At 35.4% G+C, this 20,753-nt stretch overlaps 1 protein-coding gene across 6 annotated transcripts in view; it reads left to right on the forward strand.

The window, feature by feature from the left end:
* RERE (arginine-glutamic acid dipeptide repeats) overlaps positions 1-20,753 on the forward strand; it is a 528,280-nt gene that overhangs the window by 111,922 nt on the left and 395,605 nt on the right. The window contains exon 1 of one of the 6 annotated variants that reach the window (XM_074307769.1): positions 18,218-18,840. The exons of the other annotated variants lie outside the window; for them this stretch is intronic. The gene's annotated coding sequence lies outside the window, so the exon portion shown is untranslated. Of the gene's footprint in view, positions 1-18,217; positions 18,841-20,753 lie in introns of those variants that run through there. 6 annotated transcript variants of the gene reach the window in all.

The following is a 20,753-nucleotide window of genomic DNA, read 5'->3' on the forward strand; positions in this document are numbered from 1 at the left end:
AGTAATTTAAAAAACTGAAATAGATCAGACTCTCAGCTAGTAAAGGTTATTATCACTGTTTGTTTTTTTTTTTTTTTTAACTGGCTCCTGGGCTTAAGATAACATGTTTTACTTTTTGGGGGGAGGGATAGAAAGCAACTTGACATTCTTAGAACAGTGAGGTTCTCTTCAACAGATTGACTATAAAGTTTTTTAATAAAATGGTTTCTGTTCGGTTCTACAACATATATTGCATCTAGAATATATTATAATAGATTTAACATGTATAAGACTGCCTGCCATCTAGGGGATGGGGTGGAGGGAGGGAAGGAAAAAGTCAGAACAGAAGTGAGTGCAAGGGATAATGTTGTAAAAATTACCCTGGCATTTGTTGTTAATAAAAAGTTATAATAAAAAATAAAATAAAATGGTTATGTATTTGCCTGTATCATGTAAAAAAGTACCTGAAGATTATCTTTTAAACTCATCCCCAAATAGCGTTTGCATGAGTGGAAATTAGCTGGGAATACATAGTAGAAATTGATTTCATTTATTTGCCATTCAGTCATATCGTTTACAAATGGATTGCAAGTCTCTAATTTTATAAAAAATTTTGAAGTATATGTATTAGCTATGCTTTGACCTTTAAATATTTCACAACTATCTGTTTTACTTTTTCAAATTATCATTTATAAGAGCTACTTGCTTTCATATCATTATCATTATTATAATACTTTTCAAAGCATTTATTCCGTGAAAAAGTGAGTGTTTTGGCAGGCATGATAAAGGAATAGTGAAATTTTTGTAAGCTTTGTTCTATAGCATATCCTTACAGTAATAAATAGATTGATTGAAAAATTTAGAAAATATGAGATTCTATTCTGATTGTTTGATCAGTATAATCAAAGTATTTCATTTTGTACAGAAAAATCCAGCCCTTATAGGTTTTTTCTAACAATTTGTCTCTTATGTACATGTTAAGGTTCTTTGAAATATGTAACAACAAACTTTTCCCTTAAATTTTTGGATGTTGCTTGTCCCCAAATATGTCAAAATAGACATTCTATCAAAATTGTCTGCCATTATTACTTAGTGTCCAGTAAATGCGATCAGATGAGTTTCTCTCCCTCTTTTCCTCTCCTTCCCCCCTCCTCTTCCACCACCACCCCCCCCATTCCGCCTTCCATGGTCATACAGCTAAAATGTATTAAGTATCTTAGGTCACATTTGAATTCTGGTCTTCCTGACCTGAGGGAGAATTCACCCAGAGCAAGTACTCTCCAAGATGGTTAGAAAAAGCAATAAGGACACTCTCAAGGTTATCTCTTAAGAGCTTTAGAATTGATTGCATAACTGGGGAAACATTGCACTGGACTGACCAGCTTGGCAGAGAAGGAAGTGCAGCAGAATTAAATTAGACCAAAGGAAACTGAAAATACACAAAATAGAGAGGATACACCAAATGTTCCTAAGGACTATTTGTGTTTAACCTGTGGCAGAGAATTTTGAGCTCCTTTTGGTCTGATAAGTCAGTCGGACACATTGGAAGTTGATTCTAACATGGTGATGTCATTTTGGTCCGCTTCTAAAATCAAGAACAATAGCAAAGCATAGTATCCAATGTAAAAAATCTATTTTAGAAGGATTCTCTATAGATTATGAAATCTTTTAGAAACTCTTTGTGAAAGAAATCCTGATTGTATCAATCCCTGAAACATTTCAAAGCCTCCAAGATCTAAAATCTCTCAAGAGTTTCTTTGACCTGTCCCTAAAGGACTGAATTGTCTAAGTAAAGGAAGAATGCCAATTTTCCAGTTATTCAGTTGGATAGATGAACTAGAGAGCTGATATACACTTGGGTGGATTGTGATCTGGGGCCAGAATTGAATTGGAGGAACAGAATGACCTGAATTTTTAATTTTAGAAAATTGCTTAGGGCTTTTATTTACTCTCAAGTATTTCCTGAAATGAAGGCCCACCTGAAAAAAAAAATTTTTTTTTACAATTATACTAAATTACTTAGACACCTAGGGGTCACAGTAAATAGAATTCTGGACTTGAATTCAGAAAAACCTGAATTCAAATTCTGCCTCAAACAATCAGTCAGTCATGTGGCCCTGGGCAAATCACTTAACCTTTCTCAACCTTAAAATGAAGCATAGACCTCCCAGGGTTGGTATGAGGATCAAATGAGATACTTTTCAAGCTTTGCAAGCACTATGTAAATGCTATCTATTATTTATTTAGAAATAGTTCCATTCTATGTCATCAAGCATGTTAACTTCCTTTGTCTTAAATTAGATAATTCATATTAAAAACTCTGCCTGTGGTCTATATATATTATTTGTTTGTGACATGTTTCTTTCCCATTAGATTTTGAGTTCCTTGAGGGTAGGGTCTTTTTTTTTCTGTATTTATTACATAGAGGAGGTTGAAAGGATACTATGCAAAGCTGTGGAGAAACAATTTATCTAATATAAATAGATAACAGATAAATTTATCTAAAATGTATCTGTTTTTTAACTTTTCATTTTCTTTTTCATAGAGTTTAGCATCTTGGATTTTATCCTACTTCCTTGTATGAATATATTTGCTTTGTATTTGGTTTTAATCTTTTGACTTTGTACATAGCTTCTCCCTTTTAGCATCTCCTATCTATAGCCTTTGGTTATTTTTTGTTAGGATTACAAGATGAGAACTCAGGTTGTCTGGACAGTTCTCTGGCTCAGAATTCACACCTTTGGTTCGGGCCTTTAAAGGGAGTTTATATCTTTGGAATTCTGAGGGAGCAAGCGCATTGGTTGAAGTGTTTTCTCACTACAATCTCTGCGTGGATAAAAGAGGGCAGCATTGGGTCTGGAGAGTAGTCTAGTCTGGTACAGAGTTGAGACAGCAGACTGGAAGGATAACCTAGAGACGACCGGACCTTTACAATTTTTATTTCTTTTTTCTTATTATTATTAGAAATACCTTAGAGTTACTTTGTTCAGGTATTATAAAATGAAGTGAAGCAAGCTTCAAAAGCTGGTTTTGCATTTATGTAATTTTTAAAATATCCTTGATCATAAATATAATGATTACTTCAGATACTAATTAGACCAGTTGTCTTTAATTTTTCATTGATTCTTGGATTTTTACTTGTATATACTTGGTTAACTTCGATTTTAGTTTCTTGATGGCTTTTAATACCAATTCTGAAAGCATTATATGTATTATGTAATTTTTAGTTCTTCTGGGAAAGTTTCTAGGGCACTGGAGCAGAGTTTTGTTCATCATGTTAATCCATCTATTTCCTTTGAAGAACAATGGAATTATTCAGGTTAAGTTCAAGAGATAACCTTTGCATTACTGGCAGCTTCTTAATGTAAAAACTGAGCATAGACTTTTTTTTTTTTTTTTAAGTAATATTTCCCATCATTGGTTTCAGTTTCTGCCCATTTCTAAACCATACTTGGTTTCATTTTATTTCTTTGTTTCTCTTTCTCTCTCTTTTTCTCCCATCACTGGAACTCTGTGCTGTTGGGTTCTTGGGCCTCTAGTACCTGAATTTTTATCTTTTGTTGTTGGGATCCAGGGCATTTCCAAACCATTCTTTCCCCTTTTCAAGCTTCCTTTTATTTCTTGTTCTGCTTTATTAAACATAAGTTTCTTGAGAAACCTTTCTTGAAGGTATTTATATATGCTTAGCATTTAGTACAATTCCTAGTACATAGTACACAGTAAGCACTTAACTTTTTTTTCATTCTTCCATTGTTTTTCTCAACACCCTTTCAGAGAATGGGAATAGGGAATAGGGAATAGGGAATAGGGAATAGGGAAGGAATTAAAGTTGGAGTTGTCAATTTATACATCTTAAGAGGAGCTGGTATAGGCTATTCCTTGCTATTACAGATCCTGCTGTATTTTGTGCTATGTCTGCAAGTCATTGACTACTACTGCCACAGTCTCTGAATAATTACAGTTGAGAGACACTCAGTAGGAAGTGAAGATGTACAAGGTGAGCCTGCTCTTAAGATCTTACTGTTGCTGAATTGTTTGAGGAGTTGCCTAAAGGATGTGAAGAGATAATGTGTGTGAAAAAGAAGCTGAATCAGTGATTAGGAAGGGCAAAAAGATAATTAATTACGTGGATATTCTGTGCAATCTCTTGAGATTTAGAAGAATGCCTCTAGCATATCTGTTGAACACCTGGGAAGACTTTATTGGATGATACAAGATGAAAATATTGGGCTGGGGTTGCTACAAATTTTCTTGAAGTGCTTTCCAACATTGATCAAAACAAATAGCCATTGAAATAGACATTTAAAAAAAATCTGGACTGCTTTACTTCAATTTTGTTAAAGCTTAATTTCTTTAACCCTTCAGAAGCAGGGTAAAATTTAGGCATAAATTTGGTATGCCAAAAGTAAAAGAAGGATTTATTAAAATTCTTTGAATTCTGAGACATCTCAAGTCAATTTTTTGTAAATAATTCATTTTCAGAATTATTTTGCAATTTAAGAATTACTGAGCTTTCTGAATGATTTTATAGATTTATGTAGATTCTCTTATTAAAGGATTAGGGATTAAAAACCTTAAACCTTTTAGAGCTTATGCACAGATGACCAGCTTTTAACTTAATTTTTCAGAATATTCAGGGTAACTGTGTAGACCAAAAATACTATGAATTCTCACTAATGTTTTTTCATGAAATAGTATGGGATTTATTTTGGGGTTATCATACTTATAGTTCACGTTTTCCCCCCAACCACTTGTATGATCTTGGAGAAATCATTGTACTTTGAGTTTCACTTTTACTAGTTAAATTGAAAGTGTTCGAGCCAAAAGATATATACACATGTAAGTACATAGTGTATATATGTATTTTTATATATGCATGTATGTATATAGACATGTACACATAAGATAATAATGTAAAGAAAATGTGTAACAAAAACCCAATGAAAAAATTTTGAAAATCAGTAAGGAAACCTATTTCCTTGTTCATGTCAGAGAAATACGTTTTGTCCTAAAGATGCAGTTTTTGTTAGAAATGGTCTCCATACAGGTCATATTTGTTTAATTGCCTTTCTTTGTTGAAAGGTAAGGTTCACTTAGGATCAGGAGTAAGTTCAGAGAGATTTAGAACTGAAAGTAATTTTAGAGATCATTGATACCCATTGATATCCCCTTTATTTTATAGCTGAGGGAAATAAGGCTTCCAGAACTTAAATGACTTTCATGTGGTCATAATAGGTAGTATGGCAAAATTTCAGAGGCAAGATTTCATTTCGCCTGTTTGTAAGGGAAAATGTAATGATTAGAGTTTTCCTAAAGTCCATTGAGCTTCTTAATGAGAAAGAAAGTTCATCTCACTAGAAGCCTTCAAGTAAAAGATGCCTGCATGTTGGGGATATTTTAAAAGAGATTTTTATTCAGTGTTGCACTAGGCTATTTAATCTCTGAGTTCCTTCTAAATCTATGACAGGGGATCTATTAAGATACTTTTTATGACCAAATTCTGTGATTTTTTGAATTCCACAAGTTTCAGCTTAACATATCTTCTTTGATTCTTTGACTTCTTTTCTTGGGCCCTAAAATAATGCAGGCACTCCTTTCTTATTATTTTGATCTATTTCTATTGTAATATAGCAACATGGCCTGCCATATTACTCCATCTACAAATGCCCCTGAGATACAGCAGCATCTTCTGTTAACCTCAAGGGCCAGGTAGAAGAAACCAGGACACCTTGAACCTTCTAATCACCTGCCTTCATGAGCACAGCTCTGTCAATATGATGATACTCTGCCTACATTCTACTACTGCCATACATGCCTAGAACCTAGCTTATTCTTCACGTCTTCTTTTTCTTTGCAATCAATGATACTAAAAAAGGTGAGCCTAAGTCAGTCAGTAAATATTTATTAAGTGCCTCCTGTGTGTCTGCCTCACCTTACTTTAACCCCCTAGAATCACATTCCACATCTATTTATCCCTTTCACTATGGCCTCTGGATCTCTGGCTCTATAATTAAACAACTATTAACCTTTCCCTGTCCTCTTTCTTCCTTTGTCTGATACTCACCAAGACTTGGCTCCCTTTCTTTCACTTAGCGTATATAACCCTTATTTCCATTAATAGCAATGCTTTTTCAGCTACAATTTGCTTCACATGTCCTCATGTGGAACTCAGAATACCTTCTTGTTTCTCATTGTCACCTTTGTCACCTATACTTATCTTTTGCTACTTTAATTGCATTTTCTTTCATTCATTCTATTCAGATTGATTTTCCAGTCCTGATCCTGGTGACCATTTTCTTGCCTTCTCTTAAGACATTTTTCCTGGTTGTTTCCAAAATAAGCTCATTGCATGGCTTGCAGTCACATAACCCCCAATTCACTTGCCAACAGACCTCAAAATAAATGTTTCTATTTCTTGAAATACTCTTAACTCCTCATTTTACTCCCATGACCCACTCCCCCACTCTACCTTGGCTAGTCACACCCTTAGACTTGCCACAACGTATAAGTATATACCGTTAAGGAATGCTAAATCCATTATCCAGTCCTACTCATGTATCATTCCATTTCTCCCAATGCTTTTTTTTTTTTCTTCTAAATCTCTTATACTCTCAATGTGAATTCTAGTCATTCTAGTTCTCAATTATTTCCCAAGCCAACATCCCTTCTTTGATTATATTCTTTTCCTTTTTCAATATTGACCTCTTTGTGAATCAGTTTACCTCCATCCTATTCTTTCCTCTTGAATCTTCTTCTCTGTCTTTGGACTGTTCAAGCCTTGCCAGATCCTACCATTATTCCTGCCATTCACTTCTTTGGCTTCTATTCTTGTGTACCTGAAAGTAGTTGGAGGAAGTAAGGAAACCAAACAAAGTCCAGGGAAGGTCCTCCTTGCTCTAGGAGTGGTGCCACCCTGCCCTGGTTTTCTTCCTTTCTTGCTACTCGGTTTCCTTTTCTGTAAAATGTGCCTCTCAGTATTGTTAAGGAGGATAAAAATGAGATGTTTGTAAAGTTCATAGTAAACCTTAACGTGTTAAACATGCTAGCATTCATTTCTGTTGTTATTAAGTGATTATAGACTTAATATTCAGAGAAAGTTAGAATTTCTTATCACTAGAAAGGACCTTAGAGTCCATCTCCTTCATTTTCTATGTGAGGAAACTGAGGCCCAACGAAAGGGAAGTGACTTGGCCAGGCTCAAAAAATTGTTATGTAATAGGGGTAATAATCCTTCATTTAAAAGTCAGAGTAGTGTTATTTTGACACATTATAGTGTCTCCTACAACTTTAATTGCTTTACCTCTGTCCTCACTTCCCTTCTTCCCTCCAATCTTGATTTGTTGACTTTTTTTTTTTTTTTTTTTAGATTCTTGATGTGTATATTAGATTGATCATTTTGGATTTAGTAAAATAGTATGCAGATGGAGTTAATTGTAGTCTGCTTAATCTCTAATCAAATTGTTAGAAACTTTATATTATTACTGTTATCTTTTTTCCCTTTCCTTTTAAATTCCTTTATCAGAAAAGTGTTATAATATATCTTAAGTTTTAAAACTTGATACAGTGGTTAAACAAGTGAGATTCAGTGTCTGACAATTCTTAACTATCGTTTCTTTGTTAGTGAGAATGTGTCCTTGTTATTCTAGGGATAATTGACCATTTTGTACAGCATGGTTCCTTTATTTGTTTCTCTTTCTAACCTCCAGGAGGAAAGTGAATAGTAAGGAAAACCTTAGGTATATGGATGAGAAGGGGTGCTGGGGTGGTGTAAGGGGTTGTTTGTTTTCTTTGAAGCACCATCAAGATAGTTTGCCAGCTGTCTTACTCATCCTGATGAAACAGAAAGAAACAAAGTTGCTTTAAATTGATGCAATTTTACTTGAATATTTTGAGGATAGTGACAAAATAACCTTTAGTAATACAACAAAAAAGCTTATTAAATTGTGACTATTGATAGAAAATAATGAATTAATGTAAATTGTTTTCTATTTGACCCATCCATGAAGTAAACAAGGATTTGTGTAAATAAAGGTTCTTTTGAGTTTTTTTAATCTCATATTTAGAAAATATGCTATCAAATATAATTTACCTAGTGCTGCTTTCAGAGGTCAGTTGAATGATAAATGGACATGATCTAGGTTCTAGGAAGGCTATGTGGTTGTTGGATATGATTCTGATAATATATAAAATTTAACTCCCTTTAAAATGGATTTTACTAATGATATGCTTTTGAAGTTGTAAGCATGAATTCATTTCCTTTAAAAAAAAAATAGCAGTATGGTTAAAAAGTGGAAATGTCAAATAGAATTTTTGTAAACAAAATGCTACCTTGTCTGAGAGTGTGGTCTTCTTTGAATAATAGTTTCAACATGATCTCTTTACAATTCTCTTCAAAGCAAAAAAAATAATAAGCTTTTTGCTAAGGATAAAACGCAAAGTTGTTTAATCTAAATAGACTCAGATTTTCAATGTAGAATTTGCCTGCAGAGTGATGCTAGTCTAGCATTTGATCCAGAAATTCATGTCAGTAGTGAATTAAAAGGGGTGTTAATCAATAGAAAATTTCTGTAAATTGAAAAGTATCACTGGTAACTGTTGCTCAACTGCTACAACTTAATTATACCATAAATTGGTTAGTTGTTTTTTAATTAAGCTTTTACAAATGGTTGAATGTATCTTTAAAATTTCATTTTATTGTGTTTTACTTTAAACACTAGTTTAAACATTAGATTAAATTAGAGCTTTTAGATTTATTTTGTGAAGCTGCATTTCTTTCCCTGTTGACCTAACTGGTTTCCAAAGTGGAGATGGTGACTATGCCCCAGGGGATATGTGTGATCTGTGGGTGGAATCTGAGATCACTACAAGTCCCTTTTGTGATAGCTATTTGTGGGATTTGTTTTCAACATTATGATTCCTACTTCCTGTTCCCCGATGGTTATCCTTTCTCTTCTGTACAAACCCTAACTTCCTTCTTTACCTCCCTAGCCCAGCCGCCATTCCCTCCCAATTTCAATGGATTCTGTGCTTTGGGGCCTTGAAGGGTTTGTAATAGTTCTGTCTTGCCTCCTGTCTTTCATTTTGGGGAACGGATTTTGTTACACAGGATTGTGATCTGAAATTGCAGATTATCATTACTTTATTTCCAACTCTTCTTCTCCCCATCTCTCTTACAAATTTCCCTCTTAACGGTCAGTATACAGCATCTTTCCAATTACCAAATTTCAACCATCTTGCTGGCTTTTTGGACAGCTAAAACCGTTGTTCAGGCCTTGATCACCTCCAAAGGGTGATCCCCCAAATTATCATAGTTAATCTCCGAATTGGTTGCCTTTTTCCCCCACATCTTTTTCCTACTCCATTAAGTCTCTGTAGTAAACTCCATTGGCTCCCTATGGACTCAAGGAAAAAAATCGTATCATCTTTTCTTATTCTTTCAATATTTCTATTTTTGCTTAAGTTGTATAATGCAGAAAATTATGATATAGGCATTACTTTGAATGGTGTATCACAAAAATTGTGAAGACAATGAATGGATTACCACTTGATAGAAATATAAATTATTAGTGTAATATGGCAGCCAAAAAAAAAGCTAATGTAGTCTTGGGCAGCATTAAAAGGGATATAACAGAACAAAGTGAGAATTCCTTTCTTCATTTTTCAGGTATCCTATGGAACATTGTATTCTCTGGACTTTTGAGTTTAAAAATGACACTGATGATAGAAATTTGTTCAGAAAATACAATCAGGTGAAGAGCTTTATTTTCCAGTCTTGTTATGTTTTAGGATCTAAAAAAGGGCTGGACCTATTTAGCCTGGAGAAAAGAAGAACTGATAGCTGTGTTCAGATATATGAAGGATTGTCATGTAGAAGAGCAATTAGATTTGTTTTGTTTGGCCCTGGAAGGCATAATCCTGAGTTGGGCTGGAAGGTGGAAAAAGGTCTTTCTAACAGTGAGAGCTAACTGTCTGAAAGGGGAATAGAACAGCTCACCTGGAAAGGTGGAAGATTTCTAAAATGAATAGCCACTTGCTTGGTTAGGAGTAGATAGTTTCTTTGATCCCTTCCAAGTTGGAAATTATGATTCTGTGGAATAGTGTTGAAGGAATTAGACCGAGAACTGGGCTAGATCATTCCTGAGTTCCATTCTGTGATTAGTTTTATTCTTCACTATGTGCAGTTTAGATTTTTAAAAAATTATAAAAAAAAAAAAGTCTTGTTTTCAGAAAATTAGCTCTTTTTTAGCTCTTTACTTTTTTTTTTTAGCTATTTATTTCCTCAAATGTGAATCCTTGTCTAGCAGAAATAAACTATAACCAAGAACCTTCCTACTGTACACATTTATCAATCATAAAAACTTCTGTTTTTTTAAAAAAGCTTATCTTCTCCTGAGAAAAAGACTAATATAGCTATGGTTACATCCTGTGGATATTGTCATTTTAAAAGCCTTATTGAATTTTTCTAATGCTCTAGAATGTAAAAGTGATTAATGTTCCCAAAATGTAAATAGCTTATTCTTATTTCTGATCTCTGCTGGACCCTCAATAAAAGATTATACAATCAGGGTAGTACTTAATGCATTTCTGTTTGTTCAGTGTCTGCTACATTTGGATTGTCAGGAAAATCTCACATTAAAGGATCTGCCCTATTTTGAAGAGACTGTAAAGGAAGCATTTGGCAGTTACTTCCTTTCACTTGTGAGAATGAGCATGCTTTACATTAGAATAGTTTAAACATATAAGAGCTGCTGATAGGGGTATCATAATTTCCCTTGGAACAGTAACATGCCCTGAAGATTTTAGGGGAAGATCAGTGTTTAGTTTTTTATTGTTAGAATTACTCAAATAATATACAAGTTAAAAGGGTAGCCTGGGTCTTCCTTTGTATTAAACTGGGTTTCCTGCCTACTCAAATGTTTGCTTTTTCTGAAAGTCAGTTATATCCAGCTTCTCCTAAATGTGGATTTTTGTAATCATGTGTTTTTATTTCATGATAAAACACAAACCCCAGTGTTTTTGGTTGAAAATTCCTGCAAATGTGGCATTTAATTTCATCTTAGCAAGTGTGTAATTTTTATGGGAATGTGTATTTTTAAATTGCTAACTCCCAAAATAAAAGCACATAATTCCAGAAGGAAGTACCTGGTCTTGTACCAGAGAATTGCTAGATGGGTATAATTTTCTTCTTGTTGTTTTTAATCTGGAAAGTGATATTCTTTTTTGTTTTCAATCTTTGTTTTCAATTTTTCATCTTCCTGATAGATGCTTGGAACAAGGTATTTGTGATTTGCTTTATTTATTTATTTATAGTAGAAAAGGAAATGTTTATTCTCTCTTACTAGGTGCTAAGTAGTACGGGAAACAAATCAGAAGAAAAAAATAATAGCTAAGTTAATGTTTCTGATGCGTAGACCTTATATTATTTGCTGAAATATCTGGCCTGGCTTTTGTTTTGATTTCTTGCTGTGAAGATTCCTGCTGTGTTTTTGAGTTAAGTCTTTTTTCACAACTTGCTTCCTAGCAACTTGGCTAGATCTTACAACTGAATGTGTATTACATTTAGTAAAATATCTAAGTGCATAAGGGATCTCATCTTAAATATCCTGCCAGGTCCCTCAGTTCTTCAGTTCATTCACATATATGACACTCTTTGTCATTTTATCTACAATTCTTCCACTGAGTGAGAGACCTCTCCAACCCCTCCCCCCCTCCTGGCCCCTTTTTTTTTGTCCTTTAAAAGGATAAATGTCTTTGGAATGGTACAGCTACATTTTTCCAATTTGATCACTTGTAACTTTTGAGCTGTAAGAGAAAATGTTATTAAATATTTAAAGCATATTCCTATTATTTGAGTTTCGCACAGTGCTTAGCACATAAGTGCTTAATAAATGCTCATTGTCTTACTCTTAGGGCTTCTTCTCTCCCTCTGCTTCTTTCCTCCATCCTTGTAATCTTGTTTTTGTTTTGTTTTGTTTTGTTTTGTTTTTTTTTTCCATTCTTATATCCTTGATTGAGATATATATTTTGAAATAAAATGGAGAAGTTTACTCCATTGGATGGGAAACTATAAGCTGGGACCTTGTAGTTTTCCAATAAATGTTTTAACAAAATTGCTAGTTTTGTTAGTAATGAAGAAACAAAAACAAAGATGATTTTTATTTGTATTTAAGTGTTTACTAATACTCATCAGGTTTTTTTTTAAAGAATAGAATAAAAATATATCATTTAAAAAAATATTGGTTCTACCTGACATATAAATGAGCCTTTTTTTTTTTTTTTTTTTTTAAATTTTGAGTAAAGGAACTGTGAATTTTGAACATGATACTTAATTTTTATGTATACATAGGGATTTGGGATAGCCGGATTGCACAGGGACCGATACTGGAATGAGTATCCAATCTCAGATATTGACTAGCTGTGTGACTTTGGGCAACTCACTTAACCCTTTTTGTCTCAGTTTCTTCATCTATAAAATTAGTAGGAATAGGAAATAAGGCACTCCAATATCTCTGATGAGAACACTTCATATGGGGTTATATCAAGTTGGACATGATTGAACAGCAACTATAGAGAGGGATTATAAACACTTGGGAAAGGAAGTAAACTAATCCAGCATTTCCATTTAACAGATGAGAAAACAGAAGACCAGGAAGTTATTGGGAGGTAGTGTGGTATAGTAGAAAAACTACCCGGAATTGAGTTTGGAGAGATTGGGTACAAGTTTGTACCAGCTGTATGACTATGGACCATATTTAATCTTTTGAGTCCCAATTATGTTAACTATAAGAGCAGGTTAAAGTGTATAAAATCTGCCTCACAGAGTATGACTATCCTGTGGAGTAACGTATATAAAGTACTTTGAAAGGCTTGAAATGTTTCTTTTTAAAAAGTAGTTCTAATTTGTCCAAATTAATGCTGTTCATCTGCTAGCAGATTTTACCAGTGAGTAGTTTGCGCTTTTAAAAATGAGGGAGTTAAAGTAAATTGATCATGAAGACTTTTCCAGCTCTAAATAATGTATTCTTTCCCTTATCCTTTGTTGTCTCTTATCTCAGGCTTGGTATGAATGCTGTTTGCAGTTTGATACAGGTTAACCTGTTGTAATTGTGGTTTCTAATGCTTTCTTTGGTCCTTTTAAAAAGAGTCTTAATTTAGAAATTAGTATTCTTTGTTGAGATTGAATTTATTTATTATTAATATGTTTTTTTCCCCAAGTATTAAAAGGGAAATATTTAGTATCTGTCATGAATGAGCTTATACTTATCCACTTAATGCTCACTTTCCCCCCAATATTATTTTTCTTTCAGATTTGGGAATCCTACAACTTGCTATTATAATACTGTTATGGTTTGTTGTATAAATCTTATTTAAGAAGTAAGTAATCAACAAATCATCATTGTAAATTTTCTATTGGTACTTTCTATGTATTCTTCATTTTTTTCCTTAGGCTACATACAATTTATGAATTTCCCCCTTCTCTCCAATTCTCTTACAGATTTTTATTTGGAATGACTGTGTACAAAGAACAACTTAGGTTCAAAAGTCTATAGACTGAATTTTACCCTCTAGGAATTGCTGAGGGATATTTTGGCATGATTATGATATGGTAATTTTTACCCATAAGTATTTGGTTACTCTTCTTCATGTCATTTTAGGGAATTCTTACATTCATTTTAAAGACTTAATCAGGGGGCAGCTAGGTGGCCAAGTGGATAGAGCATGAATTCAGGAGGACCTGAGTTCAAATTTGATCTCAGACACTTAACACTTCCTAGCTGTGTGACCCTGGGCAAGTCACTTAACCCCAGCCTCCCAAAAAAAAAAAAAAAAAAAAAAAAAGACAATCATTAATGGTTTAACATAATTTTTTTTTAATATAGATAGACACTTAGAAATCTGTATATTTATGTATTATACAAATTTATTAGAAACATTTTTAGAGGCTTGTAAAATGTACCAATCTAGTTCTAGATACGAAAGAAGTTAAGAAAAGTAAATATTTTGTATTTTAGAAATTACTGATACAATATAAGATTAAGATTGATCTGAAAAATGGGTTCCTTTTTCTAGGTAGAGAAGTCCAAATGCTCAGTAAAAATCTGTAGCCATTTTTAGACAATTATAATGCCTAAAATTCAAGAATTTTAGTCCTTTATCAAGGAAATAATACTTGGACTTTATTTTTGAACTACAAATAAGTTGAAAGAATGATCTTTATGAAGTTGGGTTCATAATAAATAGTAGTTTGCGCTTTTAAAAATGAGGGAGTTAAAGTAAATTGATCATGAAGACTTTTCCAGCTCTAAATAATGTATTCTTTCCCTTATCCTTTGTTGTCTCTTATCTCAGGCTTGGTATGAATGCTGTTTGCATTCTATTTTCAGTTTGAAATTCAGCTTCACTTGATGTGTAATTTTCCATCATCATTGGTGCTGTATCTGCATGGATCACAATCTGTCCATGATTGAGATTAAGCTGGTAATTAAACAACTGAATATAGTTCGTCAGGTATTTGAATGACTTTCTGTTGGTAAGTGGTACTTAAAGCCTTCCCATTATGAGTGAGATTCATTAGAGCTTGTGCTTTACTGACATGTTTCAAGAAACCAGAATTACCTCCACATCCCATTGAGAAATCATCAATGTAGGATTTTGGTGGAGTTATCAGCTTTATAAGTAAATTTTTGTTCTATTCTTCTCTTAAGCAACTTTGGAACATCAGTATAGCATATAGTGAGATCTGTTGTGATGAGTTGGTGAAAGGAGAAGTTGATCTGATTAATGTTCCTGCTGCATATTCTGTTAGAGAAAAACAGACTAGCATCGTTTATAAATAGCAGTTGTTGATCTTATTATCTCTTTATCTCTGAGCAAAATATAATATATCAAGACTCCTTTGGTTTGTTCAGTCAGTTTGCTCAATGGGTTTTCTCTGGAAAGATTTGAACTGTTTTTCCTCTGGCATTCTGACAGTTTTGAAATTTTAATGGACCCTATCTGGAGTCGCTCTGGGTAAGTGTTATTTGCCCTTTGATGTAAAGCTGTCTTCCCTTGCCTTTCAGCCCCACTCCCTTCCTGAGGAGGAGTGGTCTGCTTCTTTTGGCTGCAGCCTGTGAGAGAGGGAAAGCACAGTCTTCCTCACTTTGTTCTTTCTTCAGAAATTAAAGAGCAAAGCTATTAAGTAAAAAAGAAAAAAAAAGATTATTCTGGGTTATGGGACAGCTTATTACATTGACTTTCACTCTCTTAAGACTGGCAAATTTTAGATTCCAGGGTTGTAGCACTAGTGTTACTTTAACTAGATTTTTTTTTTTTAAACTTAATTATAATTGTTGGGACAAAGTCAGATGTCAGTTCACTTGGCTGCAAGCTTAGGCCTGTAGAATACTGAGTGCTTTGCTTGTAACTGCATCCGTTGTCTCCTTTCATTATCTGTTAATGGTACTCAACATGACAGGGTTGTTTTGATAAATGGAGTTTTTTGTGAATCCAGGAACTGGATTTCTCTTGGACTGGAGTTGAAGAGAACAGGGAGAAATATGCACAGGTTAGAGACATAATGCCTGAAATAATCTATGCCATGGTGAATCAGTTACATTAATACTGTTAAGAAATAGCAAACTGATTACATTTCTAAGCCAAGATTTACTTTTAGTACCTATTCTTATTGTTTTGATGTATTTGTATAAAACACATTAGAATGTTTTAATAATAATCTCTTTTTCTAATAAGCAGATCTATTACTTTTTATACTCACCACCAGGGTGTTGAGGAGCTGTTACATTATTTGAGTTATAACTGGCTGGAATACTTCAGTTCAAGAGAGGATAGGTTTTGCAGCTAGTGAGGATAGAGGAAAATCTTGTTTAGACAGGAAGAAATTGAAAAAGGGAAAGAATGTTGAATGCTAAAAGGTGAAGATACTTTCCCTCTTTCCATTCTTATAAAAAGGTTTAGTAAGATTTTTGCTTGTTAGAAAATCCTCAAAAGAAAAATATCTGTTCAACTGTACCTGCTTGATGCTGTGTGGTGTGCGAATGCATAGCAGCTCAGGAACAAAATTCAGTCTGTAGTTTTTAACATGTTGTTGATAAGTTGCTTAATTTGCAGGCTGTGAAGAATTTATCTCTAATAAAAGGTTGCTCTACTCGCCTCATTAACTTTTTCTTTAAAAGACAAACTAATTTGTATAATGTACTGAATAAAGTCCTGTGGATTTTTTTGGATTTTCATATACATATATTGGTGCCACAGTCTATAGAGTAAGAGTAAATATTTTTCCTCCTTTTCAACCTCAACATATTTTCCAGAGATGAGAGGTTTGTTGAATGTATACTATTTTAATTTGGAAACATTATATATATAATATACATATAAACTCCTTAATTTGGATATATAATATCATATAATTAATATATATATATTATATATATTAATATATATATATATATATATAAACTCCTTAATTATATATATAATATGTATTATATATATAATATATATATATAAACTCCTTAATTTGGGATGGATCTGGATTTTTTTAGGTAGATTGAAGGGGAGGGGAAAGGTGCCTTTTGTGGTTCTGTTGTGTTTCATGATTTAGTGAATTGGTAAATGGGAAGCATGGTTGGGCAAATACAAGGGCTGTAGTTTGACTTTGGGAGTGATTTCATCTCTTGACAGTTACTGTCACAAAGCCACTTGGATATGAAGTTTATTTTCAGAGAGCACATTCTCCTCAGGTTATTCTCTTATTGAGATGTTTAATGTACAGTGGGTTTTGCAGCAGAGCCAGACTTGCACTATATAACACTGTACACTACCTTCCATTTGTATTGATCACAGAAGCCTTTTTAGGGTGGCCAAGGGCGTTTTATTTCATCAGCTATCTGTGTATTTGCTGGGTTAGTAGTTTAGGTAGATGTTTCTATCCAGTGTGGCATAACTTGAATTTTCTTTAAAGTTGAGGATACTATGATTGTACTAAAAATAAGCTGGGAACAAGAAAAGTATGTCAATTTCCTCCCAGTTTGTTGGGAGCCCTTAGGTTTTATTCTAAGCTGATTTGTTTTGTTACCTTGGGCAAATAATTTCTTATTCCCTTTGGATATTTCAGAAAATATGGGAACCTAATAATTTTGGGTTATCGAAAGACTTAATATTTCTAAAAATCCCTTTCAGATTCTCTTGAAATGGCTGGTCTGAAAATTAAAGGTAATGTTAATGACACCTGAAGTTTGTCATTGGAATTTGATAACCAGAAACTTTATGGCTTATTGTGAGTCTTCATTGAGTCTCTTTATTGTTTAGGATATACAATTCAGTATAATCCAGTGTGCTAGTCTTCTGTCTTGTGACAACTTTTAAAAATAATTAAAAAATAAATCAAGGGATGAGCTGCACACATTTAGTTTAAAAATAAATTAGTAATAGAATCAATCTATCAGTTTTTCCATTGTTGGTAGGGAGAAAACTAATTTGAAATTGACAGTTGGTAATTTTATTTAGAAATAAAATGAATCAATGAAGGAGCCTGTAATTTGGTAGCCAATGCATGTATGTGCTCTTTTAAAGCCACATGCTAAGGAATGCGTTTTCTCATTAGACGAATTTCAATCAAACCCAATTTAAGCAGTGCCTCCCATAGCAGATGGATCTTTATTCTGCTGTGGAAAAGGAGTGGGAGAGATTTTTAACAAAATGGCTTTCGCGGTGTTGGAAAATTGCAACCCAAATTGGGGCCAGTCTTGACATGAAGAAACGCATCTTTCTCTTGTGCATCTTTAGAACAAATGCTTTGTGTGTCTTTTCCTATTACTATTATTTTTTCATCAGCATTTGTAAGACGTCAGTAGGTGGTTTACATTAATATTCCTGGCGGCGGCGGCAGCAGCAGCAGCTCTAGCTCTAGGATGTGTGAACTGCTGATCACTCTCGGGGATGCGCTGCCTCTTTAATATCTTGCTTGCAGATGCATTTTCTAGCTGACCACGCTATTAAGAGCTGCCATCAATCACGCAGCCTCCCGGTTCCGGCTGCTCTGGAGGGGGAGGGAGAGAGGACTGGAGAGAAGGGAATCTAGAGAAAGGAGGGGATAAAGCAACAGCGGGAGGAAGCGTAGTGAGAGAGCCTGGACGGCGAGGGAGGGGGGAAGGGGGAGTAAAGAGAGGGAGGGGGAGGAGGAGGAGGAGGAGAAGGAGGCGGGGGAGGATCTAGCCCAGCCCCGGCAAGGCGAGCTTGGCGAGCGTGGCTCCCCGGGCTCCACGCCGGGTTTTCCTCGCTGCCGCCTCCTGTCTCTCGGAGGCTGTTCTTTCTCTCCTCTGGTGTCTGGGTAAAAGACAAGAGCCTGGGTCACAGGCATGTGGAACTGTCTGCCCCGCAGCTGAGGCTGGAGTGAGCCGAGCCGCCGCGGCCGCCGCTGTCTGTGTTGGGGCTGCTGCAAGTAGCCGCAGTGGCCGCGGAACGGGCGCCTGGCCGCGAGGGGGAACCCCAGCAGCCCGGGCCACTTCTGGGGAGCTCTGCACCCGGCCGAGCGCCGCCGGGAGGGAGGCTCCAAAGCGGGCAATGCTCTTCACTTCCCGGCCGGCCCCGGAGCAGCGCCGCGCCGCCGAGAAGCTGAGGGGGCCTCCTTTTGTTTAGCAAGTGCATCTCCTTCCCCTCCCCCTCCTCCCCTGCCCTGCTCCTTCCTCCTCTCCCCACCTTCCTGCTTTCTTCTCATCCCTTGCTTGGGGGCCCCGACTTGGTGTAGGGTCCCCTATGAGGTTGGAAGCAGCCCTGCAGCCCTGCTGCTGGCTCCGGAGGAGGAGGAGGAGGAGGAGGAGTTCTGCTGGGGTCAGCTTGTAACAGCTGCTGAGACTGCAGGCAAGTGGCGTTGGCCCATTCCCTGCCAAGAACTGGCAAGATTAAAACCCAAGGCAGGCGAAGGGGGTGAAGTGAGGGCCATGCGAGTGGTCAGGGACTGTGCCAGGAAGAATCGGGGCAGGAACCTTGGCACGAATTCACTCAGGGATTGTGAATGAGAGGAGTTGTTTAGGAAGGGGTGGGAAAGATTTCCCGTTGTAGGCCGGGAAGTCAGAATAAGTGAGTTCTAGTGAATTTGGAGGTTTTCAGGAGTCTGGGATTTATGTCTTGCCATAGACTTTTTGATCTATGATGCTCAAAAGTTGCTTATACCCAGTTTCCAAGAAGGAGTGCTGTGTTGAAGTTGACCTCTTAACATGTTATTGAAGGATCAAATATGGAAGTGTCTTTCCAGGAATAGGCAGTAGAGTAAGTAAACTGCCTCTTGTTGAGCCATTGAAATACTTCTGATTTTGTTTTATTTGTTTAATTGCTGAAGCCTCAGAAATCCAACATACAGTAACCAAAATCATTTGGACAGAAAAAATACTCTACTGTATATTTTATTTTTAACTCTAAGCAAGCTTTTTATTTTTATTTTAACTCTAAGCAAGCTTGTGTTGATGATCTGAGCACCTTGGTTACCTCAGCACCATTTCTCACCTAGCCTGATACTTACTAGTTAAAATTTTTTTTTAAATTTACTTCTGTCCGTTTGTTAAATATTCTTTTAAAACACTGTGTCCTTTCGTTTAAAAATGTAATTTACATTTCCAGTTTAATCTGGATGCCTTTTACTACAGTAGCTAAAGTGCAGGAATATCCTAGAGGGAGAATCTTTTAAGTTTTAATTGGTACAATACTTTGATGGCTTAAAAAAATGTTTACTCAAATCTTGCTCTCAGCTGAAATGACTGGAGACCTGCTTGACCACTTTTCTGTTTGTTGAGAAAGAAACCAGCTTCACTTTGTTTTACAATCAGCTTTTAGGCTTCTCCTGAGCACATGTGGCACTGCTCTCCATGGGGCATTGTTTGGCTAGAAGGCCTTCTTTCAGCCATATGGAAATTTTTTTTAATGGCATGTGAATGAAAATGGCGGTGCACAAGGAGGCTAATTTTTCCCCTTGTAATTGTGGTTTTTTAGGGGGAGGGTTTATTAGTTCTAGGCTTAGAAAATAATTAAAAGTTGAGGGCAGAGTTGTCAAAGTCTCAAAATCTGTTGCTGAAATGTAAACATTGGTTTCTGGAAATTTTTGCTTGGAACTTGTATTTAAAGTAAATACTGTTTAAAATCTACAGTGTGGAATAGTATCTATGCAAAGCAGTTGATCTCTAGGTAGTTTTCTAGATTTCAATTGAACGTTTTTATTTGTGGGTCATATTTGGGTGCTTTCAGAAAAGAACATTTTTAATTGCCATTATTTCTAGTAGTAAAATAATAGAAGGCAGACATTTTAGATGCTTAACCGCAAGTTCAGAATTGTGTGGGAGCAACATTTAGAAGCTTTTTTTTCCCTTTCTGTCCTCTAATTTAGTTGTGTTTAAACTGTTTTATAAAGATCTCAGGGACCAGTGAAAGGTGGTTTTGAGTCCAGAGTACTTGAGTGCTTATTGTACTCTGGCTGGGCCTGGTGCTTGGCAGGCAATGCTTGAAATGTTATTTGATCCGGCTGTACGATAGAATTGACTAGGATTACACCATTTCTTTCCCTGTGGCTGTTGAAAGTGATGCATCAGCGAGTGCTGTTCAGCAACATATTTAAAGACTAACTGCATGCATTCACTCTAAGCAGGTTTCCAGAGGAAGGCTGGTTAGATTTTTTTTTCTTATATTGTGGTTTTACATTTATGAATTGAGGCAAAAGCTGACAGAATGAGCCACTTCCTCTGTGTGTGTGTGTGTGTGTGTGTGTGTGTGTGTGTGTGTGTGTG

Source organism: Sminthopsis crassicaudata, chromosome 3 (genome assembly GCF_048593235.1).
Source record: "Sminthopsis crassicaudata isolate SCR6 chromosome 3, ASM4859323v1, whole genome shotgun sequence".
NCBI classification, from domain to species: Eukaryota; Metazoa; Chordata; class Mammalia; order Dasyuromorphia; family Dasyuridae; genus Sminthopsis; species Sminthopsis crassicaudata.